Genomic DNA, 23132 nt, shown 5'->3' on the forward strand with positions numbered 1-23132 from the left:
GCATAGTGTTTGGGATTCAAACCTTTTGACTTGAAAACACTCCACCCAATTACCCCATAACTCACTCTTTCACAAAAGAAAGTAAAGAAGATGAACCCTAATCCTAGAAGTTGCAAAACTCATGTGTAATTGTGTACACCTCGAATCCATTGGTCGAAGTTGATCCTCTCTGGCATATGTACACGTGCAACATCCCCGGCCCACACACATACACATTGTACATTGAGTAGGTGTAGAAAACGAGAACCTAAAATGATGCAGGAAAGAAAAGGAAATCGCAAACAACAATCACATAATGCACAAAAGTATTTGTGATTCGGCAAGATTATCTATGTCCACTGTGAGATGAGATCTGCTTCACTATCAATGGAGAATATGGTTACAGTCGTTCGTCCTCACACCTCTCTTAGATTGATTACAGAGAAAAAAACCTTCACTACAAATATATAGTGAAACCTTATACGAACTCTTAATGGCCCTTCAGAATCAGCCCACTAATGCAAGCGACGGAATACAAGACATCATACCCCGAACATTAGGAACCATTGTCATGAACGAAGTAAATTCTACCCATTGGTTGCTATTATATGTATGCATAGAAGGTTTGATTGTTTAACATCTCTTTATCTCTCTTTGAGTAATATTTTGATTTTTTCGCACATGTACCCTTTTCTCTTCAACCTGATCCAAGGCTTGCTCTGGTGGTTTGACATTGCTTCCTTAGAACAGTGCTCAATAGATCAAGTCCCTTTGACGACATCTAAGTCACAATATTATTAATACTAATTTAATTGATTTCCAAGAAATGTGGCCCCTTTGGGCCCTACTGGTCCCTCAGTGGGTCTTGTATGATCTCTTGTGGATCCTTGAACCTTGCAGTGAAAAAAAAAAAACATTTCTCTTCTTAAACTGTAAACAACTACATTCTATTGGGATGCGACAATCATTTTGCCTGCCCTTATATTTGGGCATAGAGACAGCACATCGCACACGCTCAGGCAGTATCTTTCCCTTATACATATATATATATATATGAAAAAGACTGGGCACATTACCAGGGTGCCGAGCAAGTGTCATTCTCTTTCCTCCATTTTGAAAGATCCTCTTGCCTTTCTGTGGCCAACCCTGTGATTAATTTATACCATTAACTTATCAAAAACTGGTGGCATGTTCAACCTTCTTCCATATATAAATTTCTATAAAGGCTTGATGGACCCATTAAGCCAGAGCATGTTATCCATAGTTTCATGACAATGACTTCCCTAAAAGTAGTAGCTTGGTGAATGCATTATACAATTTATCATTAAGACAAAACATAGATATTGGGTTATCTTGAGAGGATTTTTTTCATGTTCTCTGATCACACATAAGGGGGTCAGGACACAAGCCAGCTCTAGTAGAATTATATTCTTAAACAGTGGTGGTGGGTAGGTGGGGAGGGGGAGGTTGCTGAGGTGGTCATCATGCCACCAAAATGGATCATAAAAAAAGAGGTAAGGAAGGAGGATAAGATTTCCTTATAAAATACATATTTGGGGAGATAACCACCTCATGCTTGGCCTTCCTTTCTTTTCTTAATTATGATTTCAAGGGTTTTGAATGTCCCTATGTTTGACTGACCTTGGCCTCAACAGAGAGGCCTCACGTGACAATATTTTCTTTCTTTTTAGGGAGAAAGGACAAAAGGGAGTACTAGCCAGTCAATTGTTAAGAATAAAGCTGAGATTCGAGAAGTGCATGGAAGATACTTACTTATTTTGAAAAGATCTTCCTTCCCCGAAGTCCTACGTAGTTCTCGTATCCAAACAACTTATATATTGTGAAAGCTTCTTTTAATCACTAAAGGGATTTCATTTAACAATATATGTCCCATTATATATGGATTCTCTCTCTCTCTCTCTCTCTCTCTCTCAGCGAGACACAAACATACACACTTGCATGCAAATCCTTGTAATGGGTCTTTAGAGAAGCTTGAAACAACCCGAGTTATCTGAAACTGATTGTGATCACTAGAAGCTAATCTCATTTTGCGTAGAAGACTAATTCTTTTCCTTACGGTCAGCAAAACTTTAAATAGAGAAAAATCAAAAACAAAAAAAAAAAAAAAAAATACAAGTGTTTTAACGTCCAAGCATACCCAGACGATACAAAGAAACATAAAATAGGAAGGAAAACCCTTACTGGAAATGAAATGAAATTTCAAAGAGATTCGAAAACACATATACACGCACATAGAAACTTGCAAACAATTACACATGGGTCTAGAAAAAAAAATTTTGTTTTTTTTTGTTTTTTTGTTTTTTTGTTTTTTTTGAATAAAGGAAAAGGAAAGTCTAGATTTTAAGATTTTTTTCTAGGATGATTTCCAAACCCTTATAATGGATCCTTAGAGAAAAAGGGGTTGAAATGTCTAAATAAATAGTATCCTATAGATGGACAATCCCTACAATCTATTAAGTGACTTACGAAAGTTGGTTATATTGAATATGTGTCCATCAAAACCCAATTTGAATTAATTTTTGTCAATTTTTGTATTTTTAAATATGCCTCAAGGTTTAGTCCTTTACATTATTTGCAACTAGCTAGGGACTAAATTAGGCATTCGATCAGTTCATATGGTATTTACAATGTATATTTCTAGTGAACGAGATTAAAGAAACATAAATGTAAGTACTCATATGTATGTGTATCGAACTAGTCTTGCATTGAATGACGTTCGTTATTATTTAGTCACAAGATGCTCATCATTAGTACTCTAGTCTACAGACCTAAGAGGTCATTATTGTTGCAATTGAGCTTTGTGCATTTTGGCGTACAAAATTTTAATGCTAATACTAGCAATTATCGGTGCACTAGATTCACAACATTCATCTGTGAAAGGGAGAGATTATCAATAACGAATCCACTTTCTGTACAAGGAGAATATAAAGTGGAAATTTATACTGTGATTGGACTAATTCCAAGCTCAATGTCAATTTTGTAAAGTGTTCACATGTTTTTTAAATATTATTATTATTATTATTATTTAAAACTATTTAATGAAAAAATTTGTGTCCAATCCATGGTCGAAACTCCCTGATTATGCTTCCAACAAATTATGGTTATAACGGTGTAATACCTATTGACTTGTCGGATGATATTGTAAATTAGAGGAACCACAAGGTAAATGCTTTTACCAATTTGTGGGTTTTGTATTACCTACCTGCTTAGAATAATGGAAATAAGTAAACTTATCACTTAAGATGCAATATTTTTTTGTAAATAAAAAGGAGACTGCAACAACCCTTCCAAGATCACCCAATAAGCCCACTTGGATGGGTCCTATTTAGGATTAGGGTTTCCTATCTCTATATTGTTGCTATGGGGAAGAAGGCAATGTAAGAAAATCGTATTTGATTTTTTCTCTCTTTCTCTTCTTCTCCTACTATTAGGTATTGAACCCTTGTCGCCATTGATCAAGGAAGACTCAAACTGCTAAGAGGAGACACCTGTACAACTGTTGAAATCCTTAGGTGTGTTATGCTTGTGACACTAAATAGCTAATCATACACCCTAGCTACTTTGGTTATTTTTGAAATAATCTAATGCATGCAAGGATTAGATCCTATGCCAAATTTTTCCTCATCACCCAACAAGCTAGTGGTATCAAAGCAACTCCTCTTAAATATTAGGATTTTGCAATGTAATAGGTGAAGTGTCTCCCTTTGCAATTCTCTATCTTTCCCTACCAATTTTGATCAATTAACAGTTCCTTGGAAAATCTGGAATTTTCCTACTAAGTTAATAATTGGTCTGATTCATAATACTCTCAATTCTTGATTCCAGTGATTTTTTATTCACGGGAGTAGATTGGGAGTAGAATTCCCCTTGGCTGCACTGGTTTGATTTCATGCTCCTAGGAATCAAATCTGCCCTCAAATATGCTCCCAGAACAAGTTTTACATAGCATATTTTTTATGAGGGAGAAAGAATGCTAACTGGTCGCGTGCGGCGCACAGCCCCTGCGCCCAGACACGAGGCTGCGAGTAATGACCGTCACATCCCCATGGAAAATCTGAAATCCCTAGGGGCGCAACAATCATTGTGTGCGGCCCTACATCTGGGCGCAAGGCCGGGCCATGCACCGCACGCAACCAAGTAGCGTTTTCTTTCCCTTTTATGATTTTACAATCCCAAATCGAAAAGTACTGAAAAACAAAAATCCCTGATGCCCGATAGTTTTCTACCCAAACTGTTCAAATCATCAACACCCGATGGAACTCGAATGAAAGGAAGCAGTATGACTATGACTCTGCAACTGACATGTCATCTTCCTGAACCTTCCTCTTCTTCTTCACTACAATCAACAATGTATGTAGTAAACGAGTACCCGAATGGGTGTATGTATAGACATATGGGTACATTATGTACCTATACGTTGGGTGCTTTGAATTTGAATTTAGGTGTAAAAAGATAGAATCCTTGACCACAATCTCGGCTCGGCTCGCGCGTAATTCAAAAGCAACCCGGGAACCCCCTACACGGCGCATAGCCCCTGCACCCAGACACGAGGCTGCAAGAAATGACCGTCGCATCCCCATGGAAAAGCGAAAATCCCTAGGGGCGCAATAGTCATTTTGTGCGACCCTGCATCTTGGTGCAAGGGCCACACACTGCACGCAACTAGGTAGCGTTTAATTTCCCTTTCATGATTTTACAATCCCGAATCAAAAAGCGGGAAGCAAAAAGCCCTGATGCCCGAAAATTTTCTACCCAAACCATTCAATTCATCAGCATCCAATGGAACTCGAATGAAAGGAAGCACTATGACTCATGGGTGCTTTGAGTTTGAATTTAGGTGTAAAAAGATAGAATCTCGGCAACCTGGGAAAACCCTACACATGAGTGAGGAGGGTGAGTCCCAAACAAAAGGGCTTACACCTTTGATAAACAAATCTATATATATGCCCATCTTTTCTCTCTTCCACTTCTAATGTGGGACTAAAACTCTACACAAGTTTTAGCTACCTTTTACACTATCAAATATAAGGGGATACTTTGAAACTAACTTTTTTATATAAAATAAGCACAATAATGTAGCTTCAAGAAAAAAAAACTAGAATCCTTCCAACCCCAATTTTGTTGCTTTTATGTTAAACTGTTCATGGTTAGATTTATTTTTAAATCTCTCTTAAGTGGAATTGGTTACGATTGGGTTAAATTTGGGTCACGATTATGTTTAACTTTACCTCTCTATTCAAGGAAACGATTTTTAGTATATTCCAAAACCAATTCCGAAATTTTACTAAGCGGCGATTTTGCTCTCAAAAATCTTGGAATAAAAAAAAATCAATTCCACCCAAAATCGAGGAATTGAGAGTGGAATTGTTATCAATCAGGGCCTTTCCCACATGTATTTGTCTTTTATATGTTCATTATTATGAATAGTGATTCACTAAAATAAACAAAAAATCTGGTCTTAGATGGCTGCGCCATAGAGTAGACCACGCGCACGGCAAGCTTCACGTGTACGAGACTCGTGGGTCTGCTGCATGTGTGCTTATGCAGCTGCTAGCCACTACTGCCAGTTTCTGCCTTCCTTCTTCTGGATCCTGCCGCCCTTCAAGGTGGTATTACACCAGAACTCTTGGCAGCTGGAGGTAGATGAAGAAGAAGAAAGGGAGCTGGGAGTAGGGACGTGGGGTCCCTAATGCATGGTTCTATCGTATTGGGCGATACATATCGGTTTTGCTCGTCACCGATATTGATACTGTGTCAATATCATATCGATAGCACGGTACGGATAAGGGATAAAATGGTTAGAAAACTCATTGTTTTAGGAATTTTAGGGATAACTTTGTCCAATACAACCGATCCAGGCTGATACTGTATCAGTATCGTATCGGTTTTGCATGTTGCCGATACCGTGCACTAAAACCATGCCCTAATGGGCCGCGGTCTCGTAAGCCCACTCCACTTGTCTTAAAACTTTTTAAGTGTTTTAAAGTTGGTCCATATGGGCGTTTGGGCCTCTTTTATTTAATAAAAGAATTTTTTTGAGGGGGTAGAATAAAATAAATTTTATAACTGAAGCCCATTTGGGCTTTATGACACTTTTAATTAATAAAACCTTGTTTGGCCTACTGGCTTGGCCACCTCAATCCAACCCTTAGTTGCCCAACCCAAATTGGACCTATGGCAAGTAGGCCTACCCACAAATTAGTATTACTTTAACCCTAACAATTAAAGTATTTATTTTGAAGGGTTGTGGACCTATTTTTATGGCCCGTCTCATTTTTCTTTTAACCTTTTATTAGGTTCTTACACATTGGGCCCGCAAGTGAGACTTGGTGTTTTTGGCCCACATTGATTAATACTTGGTCTAATAAGTTGGGCCAGCTTGTGAAACAAATTTTGATGGACCAATAAATTGTTTCATGGCACTTATTGGGAGTTAGTTAATTACCTTTCTACCATTCGAATTATACTTTTTTTTTTTTTATGGAAATTCAAATTAAAGAAAGAGTGAAATATCATCACTTACATCGCCCTGGTGGCAGTGTGTTCGTGCTGATCGTGCTAATTGGTGTGCAATGTAAACATAATGTCTTGGTTTTGTTTGGATACAAACATCATCAAACTGGAATAATGCAGTTTTAATATCTAATAACAAAGTGAACATTTGACACGGCCATGGATTGTCCTTCTGGTTCGTCAACCACTGGGTAAGGTTCATCGAATCCGTCCATATCTCTATGCTCCTTCTTCCCAATGAAATTGCATTTTTTTTGGAATTGGATAGCTTTAATAAGGGGGGAGGAGGGGGGGGGGGGATAGGGGATGAGGATAGGCCCCAAGGTGGTTTGAACTCATGACCTCTTATTTGAGGAGTTGGCCTTTTGCCAACTGAGCTGACCCCTTAGGGTGAAATTGCACTTTTGATTCCCTATCGGATTCCCCGGGTTTTTGCTTCCTGTGCTATACCTGTACATCCAAAATCCATTGATGCAGAGATGGAGTTTATTGGAATTGTACTTTGAACATAGTGAGAATTCATTCTTGGAAAGTTGAAAATTTTGCATTTTAATCTAATTATTTCTTTGGATATGGATATGGGAATATTAAATTAAATATTATTGTGTTTGAGATACATATGTTAATATGGATAAGATGCATGTTATGTGTAGTTCTCTCTCTCTCTATCTCTCTAGAATTTAGGTACTCTTGGTAGCCAAGTTCATGGTTTGAGGAATCAATATTGAATCGGTCGATTCGTTTCGGTATCAGTAGAGATCGATAATGATTCCTGACCGATCCGTATTAGTGGATCGGTACGAAACATTCTAAGAATACAAAGGTAAATCTGTTCGATACGGACCAATCCGGATCACTATAGGATCGGTATCAATTGAGACCAATACCAATACCAATTACTAAAACCCTGGTCAAGTTGGTAGGTTGGTTTCCCAAGATTTCTTTAACTAGAATGTAAATTTTATTTAAGGGGTACTGTTCTCTGTGCCTCAGCACAAGGTGTGCCCAGGCACATGGAGGTGGGTACAATGACCACCCTACCCCCATGCACAGGCTGCCCATGTGCCTGGGCGTAGCCTACGCTGCGGCACAGAGAACATTCTCCCTTTATTTAAGATCGTGTTTGGTTGAAGGATTCTGAGGAGTCAGATTCTTAAGAATCTGGATTCCGTAATTTTTCGTGTGTTTGGTTTCTCGGAACACAGTTCTGTAAGAATCCAACTTTTTGTGTAATTTTTAGAATCCACAAGATTCCAGTGGACTCCAAAAATCAGGAATGAACTTCAGCTCTATTGCTAGGGTTTGTCTCGTCTTCAACCATCTCGTTTTCTTCTCCAGCCTAGCTGCAACTCAAAGCCCTGGCAAATCGACTCCATTGCAAGGCACGAAAACCTTCTGCAACTCTCTACTACTCGAGAATACACACGCAAAGCTGAATCTCTTTCTCTCTGCAACTCAATCAACTTGCTCAACTAGGCATCCGAGTGTCCAGGTATAGCTTTGAAACTGTTGCTCCTCACTCTATCTTCACCCCTCTTCTCACTCTGTCGCTCTGGCTCTCCCTCTCTATCTCTCTCTTTCTTGCTTTCTCCCTATAGCCTAGGTTACTATTCACTGAAAGTTCAAGTGAATGGCCAAATAGGGGAACCGTACTTCTCCCCATCCTTGTTCCACAAACCAAAGTTTTCTCATTTCCCATCATTTTCAACCCCAAACCCTTAAATCCCCAAAATGTATGTGTTACGATTGGAAGAATTCACCCTCATAAACCGGTCTACAAGGGGAGGGAACCCAATATCATATATGCCCACATCCAATCCCTTATGGGACCGATGTGGGACTATTGCACATAACATTACCCCACCTTTTAACGGCCGACGTCCTCGTCGGCGCCCGATCCACGTGCCCTCGCATCGGCCATCGTTACCCAACATACGAGTAGCCCTTTCTAGGAGGCTCCACTGCCTCCAGGACCCTTTCGCTCATGGACCTTTGGCAGGTGGCCCTTTCCTAGTGGCTCGCACTCTGGCACCAGGTCGCCCCTCCCGAGTAGGCAACCATAAAAGACGGGTCAATAAAAGCACCAATGTTACGATTGGAAGAACTCACCCTCATAAACCGGTCTACAAGGGGAGGGAACCCAATATCATATATGCCCACATCCAATCCCTTATGGGACCGATGTAGGACTGTTACACATAACAGTATGTCAAACCAAGTTTTATTCATCCTCATATACATATCGTTAGTTTGCAACTTAGGCATTCCATTCCTTTAAGGATCAAACTTACAAATCTGTTGAAGGGTTTTTTTTAAAAAAAAATGAAAAACTGTTATGCAGATGAAGATGGAATAAGCAACTATTTAATTTCACTTTTGCAGGGAAAATAGAAGAGAAAGTTGGATCAGTGGTGAACAAATCTATAGTTCATACCCTACAATCCTAGGTGAGTCTTATGAATGAAACACTTTCATTCTTTCAAACATATTTGTGTAGCACTAGGACTTTATCAAAGATTTTAAGAATAAGATTAAAGAAAGGGTTGATTTGCTGGTGATGTTTTTTCATTTTATACAAGTCCACAGGATGTCAAGAACTTTGCCGAATTTATTTGAATATATGGGTTGGGATAGTAGATGATGGATTGGACTTTATGAAGGATGAATTCAAATATTTTATTTGAAGACTAGTAGGTTTGTAAGTACAAGAGAGGAAAATTAAAAGTGTCTTTATTGCTGTCTTTAGCAGAAAGTTTCAACTCAACTACCATGCGCTATACTGTTCTTTTAGTTTTCAAGAGTGTTTAGCTTGTCTGTTGTTGTTATGGATTCGAATATTTTATTTGAAGGCTAGTAGATGATGGATTGGCATAGATAAAAAGGATGCAATGGAAGCCATTGAAGCTGATTTTGACACGGGTTTTCTGATGGAAAACTGTTCCATATGGTTATATCTCTTTGTTGTTTTTGGTGTGTGTTTTTTTTCCAGTTGTCTCTTGGTTACAGATTAGTACACCTTAAAGGCCCTGTGAAGACAAGGGTCACCTTCTGATTGTTTTCAATGTTTATAACTTTTATAGGCCAAGAGAGAGGTATAGTTATGTCTTGAGATGTTCTTATGGTGATAAGATGAAGATTGGATTTAAGATAAGAATTTCAAACGTGAACAGATCAGGAAGTTGGACTGGTCTGGTTTTGTGAAACTTGGAACAAATAGACCTTCTAGGGGATATAATCTGTTAAGCTTCTCCTCGTGGCAAAGATCCTTGCCATTTATTATGAGTCCTATAATGCTCACACTAATTAGTAAACTGATTAATTTGTGGTTTATGCTGTTTTGCTCATTTGTTTCAGTAATTTCTTTCCTAAATGTTTTTCTAGTTTTTGAACTGAGGCATATCCCTGCCTGACATCTAGTGTAGATTGCAATCATGTGATGGAGGGGGATGAATTACATTTGTTCTGTTCTTATTTGTTTGGGAATACTAATCAAATTATCCGATCATTAGTGAAATACAAAGATTCTGGCATTAGAAAGTTTGGTAAGAGGCCTTTGAGGTTACAACCAGCAAGTTGCACATCTGTGAGGGGTTTATTTCTAATCCAGTCAGGAACATTTGCTAAATGGAGTTTGTTGTAGGATAAGTCTATTGACAGTAGAGATGGGATGCCATTTGGAAGGATTCTTGGTGAAGGATCTGAAAACCCATTTCTTGACAGGTTAAGTTGCCAAAGTTTCTGTAGGCTTGAAACTGAAACTGGGATTTGACCAGTGAGCTGATTATCACTCAGAGAAAGGGTGGTAAGAGATTTAATGTTCCCAATCTGATCTGGGATTCTACCTGTGAGCTGGTTATGGCTCAGAGAAAGGTCCAACCTACTTTGACCAATCCATTCTACCAAGTGTCTTTTTCAAACACTAAAATGTGGTCTAGAGTCCATCTGCAGCTGTTGCCAAAGAAGATCATTGAAACTCTAGACTTTGAACCATTTGCCAAAACCCTATGCTTCACACTCTTAAACCTCCCATTAGTCATAACCTGCAAGATCAAAAAAAAAGAAGAGGGGGAGAAGGTGACAGTTTCAGTTCATGTTGAAAAGTGTGTAGAAAATCTACTAAAGTAGGGAAAAGGGTCCCATTAAATACATTTCAAAAAATCATTGCAAAACAGCCCATTAAAGATGTTCCAAATACCATTAAAGAAGACCCATTAAAGAAATTCAAAAACAAAACATTGAAGTCAACCCGTCAATAAATCTTTCTTAGTTGAATTAATGAAGCTAGTGGGGGGGGGGGGGGGGAGAGTGGACCTGGTGGTGGTTGTATTGGATGTTTGGAAGAGTTACTCCAAACATCTGCTCTGTTCCCTTTAAACCCACCCCCTCTTTCCAAAGAAAGGAAAAAAAATTTGAATTCACCCAGTTTATGGACTGAATCAGTTACTGAAATTGGAAAAAGAGATGATGGAGAAAGCAATACACACTTAGAATTAGAGTCTCAGTACCTGCAGGGAATCAACAACATTGATAAAGAAGGAGTTCTGGTCAGGTGGAACAGAGACCCAAGACCCAACATTTATATCAGCTTGTCTGTATTTTGTTTTAAGTTTGAAGTTATAGTCAAAGTAGGAGTGGGAACTATAAACTATGATGGACATGTGGTGAATTGGAACAGCAAGGAAGGGTCAAACAAGTACCACACCCAAATACCAAAGAGAAGAAAATAGAGAGAGAGAGAGAGAGAGAGAGAATAGGAAAAAGAAGATCAAAGAGTTTAGTGGAATCTACAACTAGCATTAGAAATTAAGGCTCCAATACAAGAGCCACGATGGGCAATAACTCAACTTCAATTCAATAAAGCAAGTAACAATTTAATTATTGATACATCCAAGATTCAATGGACCAATCAGCGGCCGCCACATGTCACAGGGCAACCCACTCCAGAACCAAGGGGAACGAACCGGGGTCCCACCACCCAGGCGCGGCCTGCACCAGGCACGGCCACACCCAGGCGCGGCCTCACCCAGGCGCAGCCTCACCCAGGCGCGGCCTGCACCCAGCGGCCACCACTCAGGCGCGGCCTCACCTAGGCGAGGCCACACCCAGGCGGCCTCTCACCCAAGCGCGGCCCCACCTAGGCGCGGCCACACCCAGGCACGGCCTCACCCAAGCGAGGCCTGCACCCAGGCGAGGCCACCACTCAGGCGCGGCCTCACCTAGGCGTGGCCACACCTAGGCGCGGCCTCTCACCCAGGCGCGGCCTGCACCCAGGCACGGCATCGTGGACACAGACGTGAGGTGCACGGACATCGGGGCTACTCATCTATGACCCGATCGTATCACTGCAGACTCATGTCACCACCAGGACTCTAGGCCACCGCTTAGAAGTCACGTCACCCAAACGGATTCAAGCACCAATGACGTTATCACCACACGCGGGTATCTATCCACCAAGGATCTTGATACCACCAGGACACCCCCTCCCGCGGGGAGATGGCCAATCAGGATAGAGCCCCGTTACCCAGGGTCTCTATCCACTCAACGGCACAATCGCCATCAAACTGGGACTCTCCACACCGCCATACACTACTATAAAAGGCAAGGTACACAACCCCATCAGAGGACATGAAAACTCATACTGAATAATCACTATTCATCTGTTTGCTCAGGAGATCTAACTTTGGCATCGGAGAGCCCTAGGCCGGAACCACACCGGTTCTCTCTATTGACCCCTTGGTCCACTTGCAGGTGACGGCACTCGCAGGACCGCTCGACGATTTCTTGACGCAACAATTATATAGTTTGTCCCACATCCGAAATGCTTTAAAATATAAAACTCCTCTGATTTTATAACACCCAAAAGTTGACTTCCTCTTTGAGCAAAACAACAACCTTATAAGCTTTAGATTTTCTAAATTACTAAGCACTAAAAGTTCTATGAAGTCTTTCTAATTTTCAAACCTAAGACTAGAATTTACTGCTTTTACTTAAATTTATCAATTTTGGAACACCTGTGTGATGTAGATCAATGGTGGTTGAGAGAAGAGAACAGCAACCTGTCCAGGTTCATCCCCCCATCAACCCAGCTTATTTGGAGAAGATATTATGTATTGGCTAGTTAAAGGGTATTAATTTCCAGAATATTGAAGTGGGCCTATGGCCATATCCTTACACAGCACAGTGCTGATGAAGAAGATGAGTGGTTAGCTGCAGCTGTCTCAGCTGCAGGGCCTAGTTCCAGTGTTCAACCAAACCAACATATTGACACATATACTGAAGATGAAGTTGATGATGATCATAGTGGTGATGAAGTTGATGTTGATCAATTTAGAGAAGAAATAGCTGACAACTTGTGGACTGACTGGATGACAGGCGATACGGATGATGAAGAAACTTCTGTTTCTGTAGATTAGTTTGATTGATATTGTAATGTATTGGATTATAAACTTAAGACATGTTTTTGTGTTGTATTGGTGTTTAAACTTTTGACATGTTTCTTTTATATTTGGTGTATGGACTTATGTCATGTTGTGTTAAGTTTTATGTTTATTATGTTTCATGATCTCAATGTTGAATGGATGATTGGATCTCAAGGAGGAATGATTGTATTAACACAATATATCATGCAATTATTGTTTTGTGTTTGAAGATTTTATATTTTTTGTATATTAATTTCATTATTAGTCATACTTAAAGTTGAGTTGTTGCATTGAAAGTGAACAACATGGCATAAACAATGGCTACACAAGAGGGAATCCAGTCTAGATCACAATCCATTGCAAGTTGGCCACTTGATGTATCTCATCATATGTTGGAATTATATGTTGCACAATGATGAGCATATTTATGTGTGAAATTTTAAGACATAAATTATACATTTTACCACATTGGATAGAGTTACTCGGTGCTTTCTTGTGCTTTTCAGGGTTTAGGTGAATTCTTGTGAGAATGAAGGAGATGATGCTAAGGAGATGTTTTTAAGCTTTTTAGAAGTGTAAATGGATGCATAGCCCATCGAGTCAGCTTCGTAATGGTTCAAACGGCACTTAATTCCGAGTTGAAACGAAGAAGTTATGGCCGTTTTCGTAACGACGCGTGAAAATGGTCTGCAGGGGTTTATTTATAATTATTGACAGTCGGATGGGGATAAAGTGAAGCGGAAGTTCGGATTTTAGGGGCCTTAATGCAATTATTAAAAGTTACTTTACTGTACCCGAAAGATTCTATTTGGAAGGCTCTGGACAGTCCAACTTCAACTTGAGATATCTTGGGCTCCCCAACTCCGAATTGGATGAAATCTGGGTCTATTTTGTGTGATTTTTCGCAACGAACACAATGGTGAGACCTATATAAGCACCCTATGCTCTACGTTTTCTGAAGGATATAATGGGTATTTTATTTATTCTTGAAGGAATCCTAGTCATCACCCTTACTCTCTCTCTCCTCCAACTTCTCAAGGGCACTTCTGAAATTCTACTTGGGATAGATTTATTTTGAAAGATATTCTCTCACCTATGAAAAGTTGAAAAATCAAAGATGCTTTGATTTTATTGCTTGGAGAAGATATCTACAAAGAAAAGGAAACACTTGTTAGAATTGGCAGTTTACTTTTTTAGAAATAGAAGGTCTATGTAAACAATCTTCTCTTCTTCTTCTTTCTATTTTTTTCTTTTTTCTTAGGATTCAAGGCATTGTAAAAGAGGAAGGAGAAGAGAATATTCTCTTTTCTTAAGGAACATTTTTCCGACACTTCCCTCTTCTCTCTTCTCCTCTCTTCCCCTTATAAATACCCTTTGCCCTCTAGGTTGTAAGAAGTTAGTTTTTTTTAGTTCAGTTTTTAGTTAGTTTCTAGTTCAATTTTAATTCAGTTTTTAGTGTAATTTTTAGTTCATTCACTTAGTAAAATTTCTTTTCTTCTTCTCCTTCTAAGTTGTGGTTTTTGGCTTTTCTAAGTTCTAGTTTGCTTTTTGATTTTCATTTAATGGTTGTAATAGGTTTAGTTTATGCTTTAATTTCAATTTAAGTCTTCAATTGGGTTGTAATTTCTTAATTCTAGTTTAGGTTTTAAGCCTTCTAGTCTAAGTTCTTAAGTTGATGACAAGACTTGAAGATTTAGAAGAGGAGGCCATGGTAAGTTTATGCAAATATTCAAGCTTTTCAATTACATTCATGCAAGCACATTCAGGTTTTACTATCTAAATTCTCAATCTCATTCTCCCTCTCCTCTATCTCTCTCTATCTTCTTCTTCTTCTCCTTCTATTTCTTTTATTTTTTTTATATGGTTGTGGTATGTGGATGCACTTTTATTCCCTTATTTCTTTTTATGTGATTATGAAGTGTGGCTGCATTTTTATTATTCCTTCCAATTTACGATAGTTTGATAGGTTATATGCTCATGTGATAGGACGCCAACTTAATCCCTTAATTTTGTGAGATACTTATGAGTTAGGATGCATTAATTTTCATTAGTTTCATTAGTTTAATTTAACACTTTAATTTGGTTTACTTTGCATTACTTTTAAGTTAGTTAAATAGAGTGGCGTATATCTCTTCGTGTTCGACCCGTAGCTACGATTGACTCGTACGCTTACGGTATTATTTTATCTCAAACAAGTTTTTGGCACCGTTGTCGGGGAGATTATTGACCACTTTATTATTCTGATTCTTAGGTAATTCGAAGTGCTTTAGTTTCTTCTCTTTCTCCTCTTCTCTTTAAAAAAAAAAAAAAAGGTTTTTGAAAACCTTTTCTTGTTTCTCTCTTCTGTTTCAAATAGTGTGCGCCCAATCTAAAGTCTTTCATATGCCCAAACCCAGCCAATATTGGTGCCCCTTGATTCGTTGGGTGGTTTGGATTGGCATGTGACTTATATTTGGAGGTGACCACTCTTGATAACAGGAAAGCGACATAGTGAGAGCGTTGGAAACATAAACGTATAGTAGTCCTCCACCCTACATCAGAATCCATTTGGAGTAACCCGTAGGTGGCTCGTGAAGACTATACGAGTTCCCTTGCTGTCAACCTATATGGCAACCTTACAGCTTTGGAATCATTGTTTCGATTTCTGAGGAATAGATACACTATCTACCTTGGGCTCCCTCTTGTTTTTAGTATTTTTTTTTTCTAGTCTTTTATTTTTCTTTAAATTTTTTTTTTTTATGGGAGACCTCAATTTGGGATAGGTGGTTAGTTTAGAATTATGGCAGATACACTTTCAAATAAGACTTTGGGGGAAAGATGGACCTATGCTAAGGCAACCATGATTTTGGAGGAAATGTTTAAACAGGTTAGGGAAGCCAAAAGTAGTGAGATAGAGAACAATTTTGCACCACCTCAGTACAATTTTGCTCCCCAACCCAACTATGGGTTTTTCAAAAATTTTGATTGGTCACATCCCCAAACAATCCATGTTATGGAAGGATGCCCTAATCTTTATGGGGGTACCTATGGTGAAGAGAATGTGAGTCTTCAATTTCAATACAATTCTTTTGGCACTTACAATCAGGGGTGGAGTGATCATCCCGATTTCTTGTGGAATCAATGGAATAATCAAGCTGGACCACCCAATTTCCAATATCATGGTCAGTTTGGTCCTCCAATGCCCAACCCTCCATTAAACCTCAATGGGCCACCTCTCCTTGAACCATATCACCAACCCCTTGAGTTTCAAAACATGGGTGAGGAGGCCAGACTGAATGACCTTGAGAAATACATAGACCTTCTCACAATAAGCCAAAATACCATGGAGAAGCAACTCTCTCAACTGATAACCATGTTATAGGAGGAGGAAACGGGTACATTACCTAGTCAGCCTGAACCGCCCCATCCCCAATTTAATGATATTGAAAGTCCACCACCCCAGTTTGAGGTTAATGAGAGTCCTTCCCAACAAGCTGCTTTTCATGATGATTTATTTGTTGAGATTGAGTCTCCTCAAGATATTAGTGAAGCGAGGTTTGATGAGCTACCTGGGGAAGTCCACCTTTTGCCTGAAATTTCTGATTTTAGTGAGCCTAGTGAATTTATTGATTTAGAATCAGATTTTCATGATAACATAGAAAGCCAGGAAATTCGATCTCCCCCTCTCTCTTTGGAAAACTTAGATAATTGTCATTTTGAGGATTCCATTGTCTCACATATTGATTTTTTCAAACCTCCTAGGTTTGACGATTTTATTGAGGAGGACAATGTTAGTCATAATGCCTTTCAAGCATATTTTCATGATCCTTATTTGACAAACCAAGTTATGCAAAGAGCGGATAGTTGTATTGCTAGGATTGATTTGAGTAAACCTCCAATTTTTTATGATTATTTAGATGCGGTTATTCATAATCTTTTTTATGCTTATTGTGATCCGTTTTTGGTTGATTTTTCAAAGAATGATAGGTGTTTTACATTGCAAATGGGAGAGAAGGGAATGATTTATGGCCTGAGTTTTATTGCCTTCATTTTTCACTGTCCCATAAGGATAGATTTTTCTATTGGATATTTCTCAGTTGTGCTTAACTTACGTATTATTTCTTGCTTTACTAAAATTCATGGTCGAGTGTTTTCTGGTTCGAAAGCTATTTCTCCATTTACTGGCTATGGATTGAGATTTCTATTACTGCTCCTAGCACTTTTTGTAGAGCTCATGACTCTTCATGATCCTCTTTGTTGATTATATCTGGTAAGCCCCTTCATCTCCTCCCTTGTCCTTATATTTTTTTCTTTTATGCATGCATTGAGGACACTGCATGAATTAAGTGCAGGGGGGGATGTTGGGCTTAATTGGTGAATTTTGATTGTGGCAATAGTTTGGTTTTGTGCATATGTCTCTTTGATTGCAAAACGAGAGAGAGAGGGAATTAGGTGTCGTAGCATGCAAAATAATAAAAAATCCCTTTTTAAGGACGGTAGTTGGTTTGTATCCGGTGATGGGGATTGAGTTTGAAAATATGAGCGTTATTTCATTTGATGGCTAGATTACTCTATGTGTTTTATGGACCCTTTGATCTTTTGGCTAGTAGTTGAGACCAATTTGTTTGTGGCAAGGCAAGGCATGAATGTGGAAGTGAATGAAAAAAAAAAAAAAAATAAGGACCAGAAAAGAAAGTGGAATTCCTTGGGACTAGACAGGGCATTATGCCTCATGAAGCAAGGTGACTTGATCGAAATTCCTTGGAAGAAAACTTAAAAAAAAAAAAAAAAAACTCTTGCATCAATGTCTCAATGTCTTATGGATATATGCAAAAAGTGAAGCTACCAAGTATTTGGGTGTCTGGTATATGCTCCACCATATCATTCAGGGAACAGTAGTGGAGTAGAAAAAGAGTTTGTTGTTGAGAAAGAAAAAAAAAAAGCTTTTGCTTTAATGCCTGAAAAAGAAAGTATGGTAAAAAATACTCAAAGCCTAAGTCTTTGGTTCCATTGATATTATGAGTGGTTTACTTGAAGGTGAGTAGTGTTCAGAAAATATGAGGAGATCCCTTAATCTTGATGCATGCTTATTATTTGAATTGATGTGGGGTGATAAAATTCAAGTGTGGGGGAACCTTTGGCTCCTTGATCTTTAGTTGAACACTTTTTGGGATTATGTGCACTGTCCTACTTATGCCATGATTAAAATTTACAGCATTCATTTACAATTGAATTTTGGATGTATATTCACTGCAAACACCCACGAGACACAACTCGTCCACTAGGGGTAACCTAGGGGTTTACAGGCTTGTTGCACATGCTAAGTGCAACCGTGATTCCTACGAAAGTGAGTTAGGATTTTCTGCATTCTAGGTTAGTTTTTCTTTTTGCTTTACTTAAGGACAAGTAACGTTCAAGTGTGGGGGAATCTGATGAGCACATTTATGTGTGAAATTTTAGGGCATAAATTATACATTTTACCACATTGAACAGAGTTACTCGGTGCTTTCTTGTGCTTTTCAGGGTTTAGGTGAATTCTTGTGAGAATGAAGGAGATGAGGCTAAGGAGATGTTTTTAAGCTTTTTAGAAGTGTAAATGGATGCATAACCCATCGAGTCAGCTTCGCAATGGTTCAAACGGCACTTAATTCCGAGTTGAAACGAAGAAGTTATGGTCGTTTCCGTAACGACGCGTGAAAATGGTCTGTAGGGGTTTATTTATAATTATTGACAGTCGGATGGAGATAAAGTGAAGCAAAAGTTCGGATTTTAGGGGCCTTAATGCAATTATCAGAAGTTACTTTACTGTACCCGAAAGATTCCATTTGGAAGGCTCTGGATAGTCCAACTTCAACTTGAGATATCTTGGGCTCCCCAACTCCGAATTGGATGAAATCTGGGTCTATTTTGTGTGATTTTTCGTAAGGAACACAATGGTGAGACCTATATAAGCACCCCATGCTCCACGTTTTCTGAAGGACATAATGGGTATTTTATTTATTCTTGAAGGAATCCTAGTCATCACCCTTACTCTCTCTCTCCTCTAACTTCTCAAGGGCACTTCTGAAATTCTACTTGGGATAGATTTATTTTGAAAGATATTCTCTCACCTATGGAAAGTTGAAAAATCAAAGATGCTTTGATTTTATTACTTGGAGAAGATATCTACAAAGAAAAGGAAGCACTTGTTAGAATTGGAAGTTTACTTTTCTAGAAATAGAAAGTCTATGTAAACAATCTTCTCTTCTTCTTCTTTCTATTTTTTTCTTTTTTCTTAGGATTCAAGGCATTGTAAAAGAGGAAGGAGAAGAGAATATTCTCTTTTCTTAGGGAATATTTCTCCTATACTTCCCTCTTCTCTCTTCTCCTCTCTTCCCCTTATAAATACCCCTTGCCCTCTAGGTTGTAAGAAGTTAGTTTTTTTTAGTTCAGTTTTTAGTTAGTTTCTAGTTCAATTTTAATTCAGTTTTTAGTGTAATTTTTAGTTCATTCACTTAATAAAATTTCTTTTCTTCTTCTCCTTCTAAGTTGTGGTTTTTGGCTTTTCTAAGTTCTAGTTTGCTTTTTGATTTTCATTTAATGGTTGTAATAGGTTTAGTTTATACTTTAATTTCAATTTAAGTCTTCAATTGGGTTGTAATTTCTTAATTCTAGTTTAGGTTTTAAGCCTTCTAGTCTAAGTTCTTAAGTTGATGACAAGACTTGAAGATTTAGAAGAGGAGGCCATGGTAAGTTTATGCAAATATTCAAGCTTTTCAATTACATTCATGCAAGCACATTCAGGTTTTACTATCTAAATTCTCAATCTCATTCTCCCTCTCCTCTATCTCTCTCTATCTTCTTCTTCTTCTCCTTCTATTTCTTTTATTTTTTTTATATGGTTGTGGTATGTGGATGCACTTTTATTCCCTTATTTCTATGTGATTATGAAGTGTGGCTGCATTTTTGTTATTCCTTCCAATTTACGATAGTTTGATAGATTATATGCTCATGTGTTAGGACGCCAACTTAATCCCTTAATTTTGTGAGATGCTTATGAGTTAGGATGCATTAATTTTCATTAGTTTCATTAGTTTAATTTAACACTTTAATTTGGTTTACTTTGCATTACTTTTAAGTTAGTTAAATAAAGTGGCGTATATCTCCTCGTGTTCGACCCGTAGCTACGATTGACCCGTACGCTTGCGGTATTATTTTATCTCAAACACACAACATAAAAGTGAAAAGGGTGAAGACAATGGATTAAGGAAGGAGATATGGCTTGACATATCTAAAAAGTTAAATGAGAAGTATGGGATGACATATGATTGGGAACAATACCGAATCCATTTCAAGATTTGGAAGGCAAGATTCAAAGCGCTTAGTAATTTGCAGAAAAATAGTGGCATGGGTTGGAATGCTCAAGAGAATAGGTTTGATGCAGGTCAACATGTTTGGAATGAATTCAATGTGATATTGGTGATCATTTCAAAGCTTATAAACTTATGTATATGGTAAGCTGTAATAATAATATATTTGAATGTTTGGCAGAAGAAGGAGCAACGATATTGGAAAGAGCATAGAGTTCTACCAATTCATGTACACGTAGTTATTTAGCTGGACAATGAAGTAGCCACAGGGGCAGAATCCTTACACCTTGCTGATGTAGCCCATGATGAAGATCTTGAGTTGCCTTTCTAAGAAATGGTATTTGATAATATTAACCTTGAGAATGAAGACATTGATCTTAAAGAAGGAGAAGGTAATTCCACTCTCAATCAGAGTACTAGCCGTTCACAGAAAAGGGCTTCTATATCTGGTCAAAGACAAACCTACTTAAAGAAAAAGAAAGCAGGTGTTGATAAGGTTGCTAGTCCATTAAAAATGATAGCTAAGACAATATCTATTATATCAACCAGGGAGAGTAATTTAGCAACCAAGTTACATAAAGCAATTGATGTCATTCCAGGGATTGACTTTGAGAAATAAATGGTTATAAAAGAGTTTTTGCTGAACAAGAAGGATAAGGCTAATCTATTCTTTACTGTCCTTTTTGAAAAGAGATCTCAAATGATTGAGTATTATCTTCGACTGATGGGGTAGAAGGGCAATTTTATTTGATACTTTATGTGCAAGAATGGTTTATGAATTTATGACTTTGTATTTCTGAGAAGATATTAAGCTTGACATGGATGTTTTGTGACTTTGTGTTTATGAACTTATGACTTTGTGTTTATATTTCTTTAGTAGTTGTCTTTAGAATGGTATCTTGGAACAATATTACTTTTGGTATTGTCTGCTTCATTTTAAGAACAGCTCTGTGTATTTATTTCATTTCTGTTTCTATCATTGTTTTATGCTTGACATAGAGGTGATAATATTGATTATTTTCTAATATATTGAGGCATTATTGCCCTCCCTAATAAGGTCCTTCGACCTTTATTTGAGGTTGATCCAAGCCTGTTATTATCTGGGGTTTTAAAAAATCTCCTCAAATATTAGATGTAATCTCAGATTTTGATTTTTTAATTCTCATTTCTTAATCTGTCATTGGACCATTTGCTATTTACTTATGTTCTTCAATTTTCAATGTACCCAAATGGACATTATTGGTATATGCGAAATTTGTCAAAGTCGATGTAACATATTTACATCAACTACAATAAATAATTCGGGAAGAAAATTCTTCAAATGTCCTGTTCAGATGTCTTTATTTATGTGGGTGGATCACTTAAGAATGCGTGACTGTGGAAAAGGTCAGTGCAAGGTCCGTAGGTGCACAAGAAGACCAGACATAGGGTGAGATTTTTTGTGTTGCCCCAATTCCACGGCAGTATAGCTATCATACAATTTTTCTTTTTAATATTATTATCATTGTAATAATTTATTCTTACTCACTTTTAACAAAAAAAAAATTTTCATTTTCTAGCAAGGAAAATATACTGGTTGTGGGTTTTCTTTAAATTTATAGATGATGGAGAAACATCCTTCTCAAACAACAAAGCGGGGAATACTGACAAACATGAACCAACCATCCTACCAACTTCAAGTCAATCCAAAGAAAATCTGGAGAGAATCATAACTAGTAAAATCAAATATTCAAAACAACAAACAAGATTATGTGAGCAGCATACAAAGACATTGGAGGAGATCCTTGATGCTGTAAAAACATTAGATCTTAACAAGTGACGTATTATGAGAAGATGAATATGTATTTTTTCCATATATATGTACTTCAATTTAATACAATGTATTCCATATTTGGTTGTGAATTATTTTCCATGCGTTTTGTGGACTTGAAGTATCATATCACCGCTTACTACAAATTTTTATATTAGTATGGATATAAGAAAATTTGGGAAAGACCTTATATTGCAGTGTCATATCACCACTTACAATTTTAATCATTTTTTTAATCTAATTTTTAATAAAGTATAATTAAATTTATGCATATGTTGTATACTAAAAAAAAATTTTAAAGTTATTTAAAAATAACATATTTCAAGTAGAATCCAACTAATGGATTCATGGGTAACCAAACAATTTTGAATATGGATTCAGGAAGAATCCAACTGTCAGACTCAGGGTAACCAAACAGTCTTATATATGGATTCAGCTGGATTCCACCTGACAGAATTAGGGCAACCAAACAGTTTTTCAGCTGAATTCCACCTAACAGAATTTGGGTAACCAAACAGGTTTTTTATCATAATCCAATCCACATGCACCAGATTCTTAAGAAGCTGATCCAATTTAAGAATCCGACTCGTACGACACCTTCAACCAAACACAACCTAAATATATCACATGTGATGCATTTGGGTGGTGTAGTGGAAGCAAGGAGCAACAATCTCATTATGTTCCATACAGGAATGTAATTATCATTGTATGATGTTAAATTTATCCATTAGAAGTTTACTCTTTCTTTTTAGGGAAAAATATCACATAACTCCCCTAAGGTATGACTTATGCACACTTTCACCCGTAAGGTTTGGAAAATTTCACGTACTTCCCTTGCTTTTCAAACTAAGTAACAAAAACACCCACTCCATTAATTGTAGACGTTAAACATTTGAATTTTGATTTAAATGACCAAATTGCCCTCATCTTCTTTCCCAAATTGTTTAGGGTTTGAAACCCTTCAATCCTAAACGTGAAATAAGGAACCAGAAAGGAAAACAGGGGAAAATCCCCTTTGATAGTTGCTTATCGACGCCAGCCACGGCCATGGTGCCTCACCAC

The 23132-nt window shown here is 37.8% G+C and overlaps 1 long non-coding RNA gene across 1 annotated transcript; it reads right to left on the minus strand.

The window, feature by feature from the left end:
* Window positions 1-304: 304 nt before the first annotated feature.
* Window positions 305-22996, minus strand: LOC122659959. The gene is made up of 3 exons (XR_006332588.1): window positions 22984-22996; window positions 4169-4187; window positions 305-456 (listed from the first exon to the last, which is right to left on the minus strand). It is a non-coding gene; the product is annotated as an uncharacterized LOC122659959 (long non-coding RNA).
* Window positions 22997-23132: the final 136 nt, after the last annotated feature.

The sequence above is a fragment of the Telopea speciosissima genome, chromosome 4 (genome assembly GCF_018873765.1).
Source record: "Telopea speciosissima isolate NSW1024214 ecotype Mountain lineage chromosome 4, Tspe_v1, whole genome shotgun sequence".
NCBI lineage: Eukaryota > Viridiplantae > Streptophyta > Magnoliopsida > Proteales > Proteaceae > Telopea > Telopea speciosissima.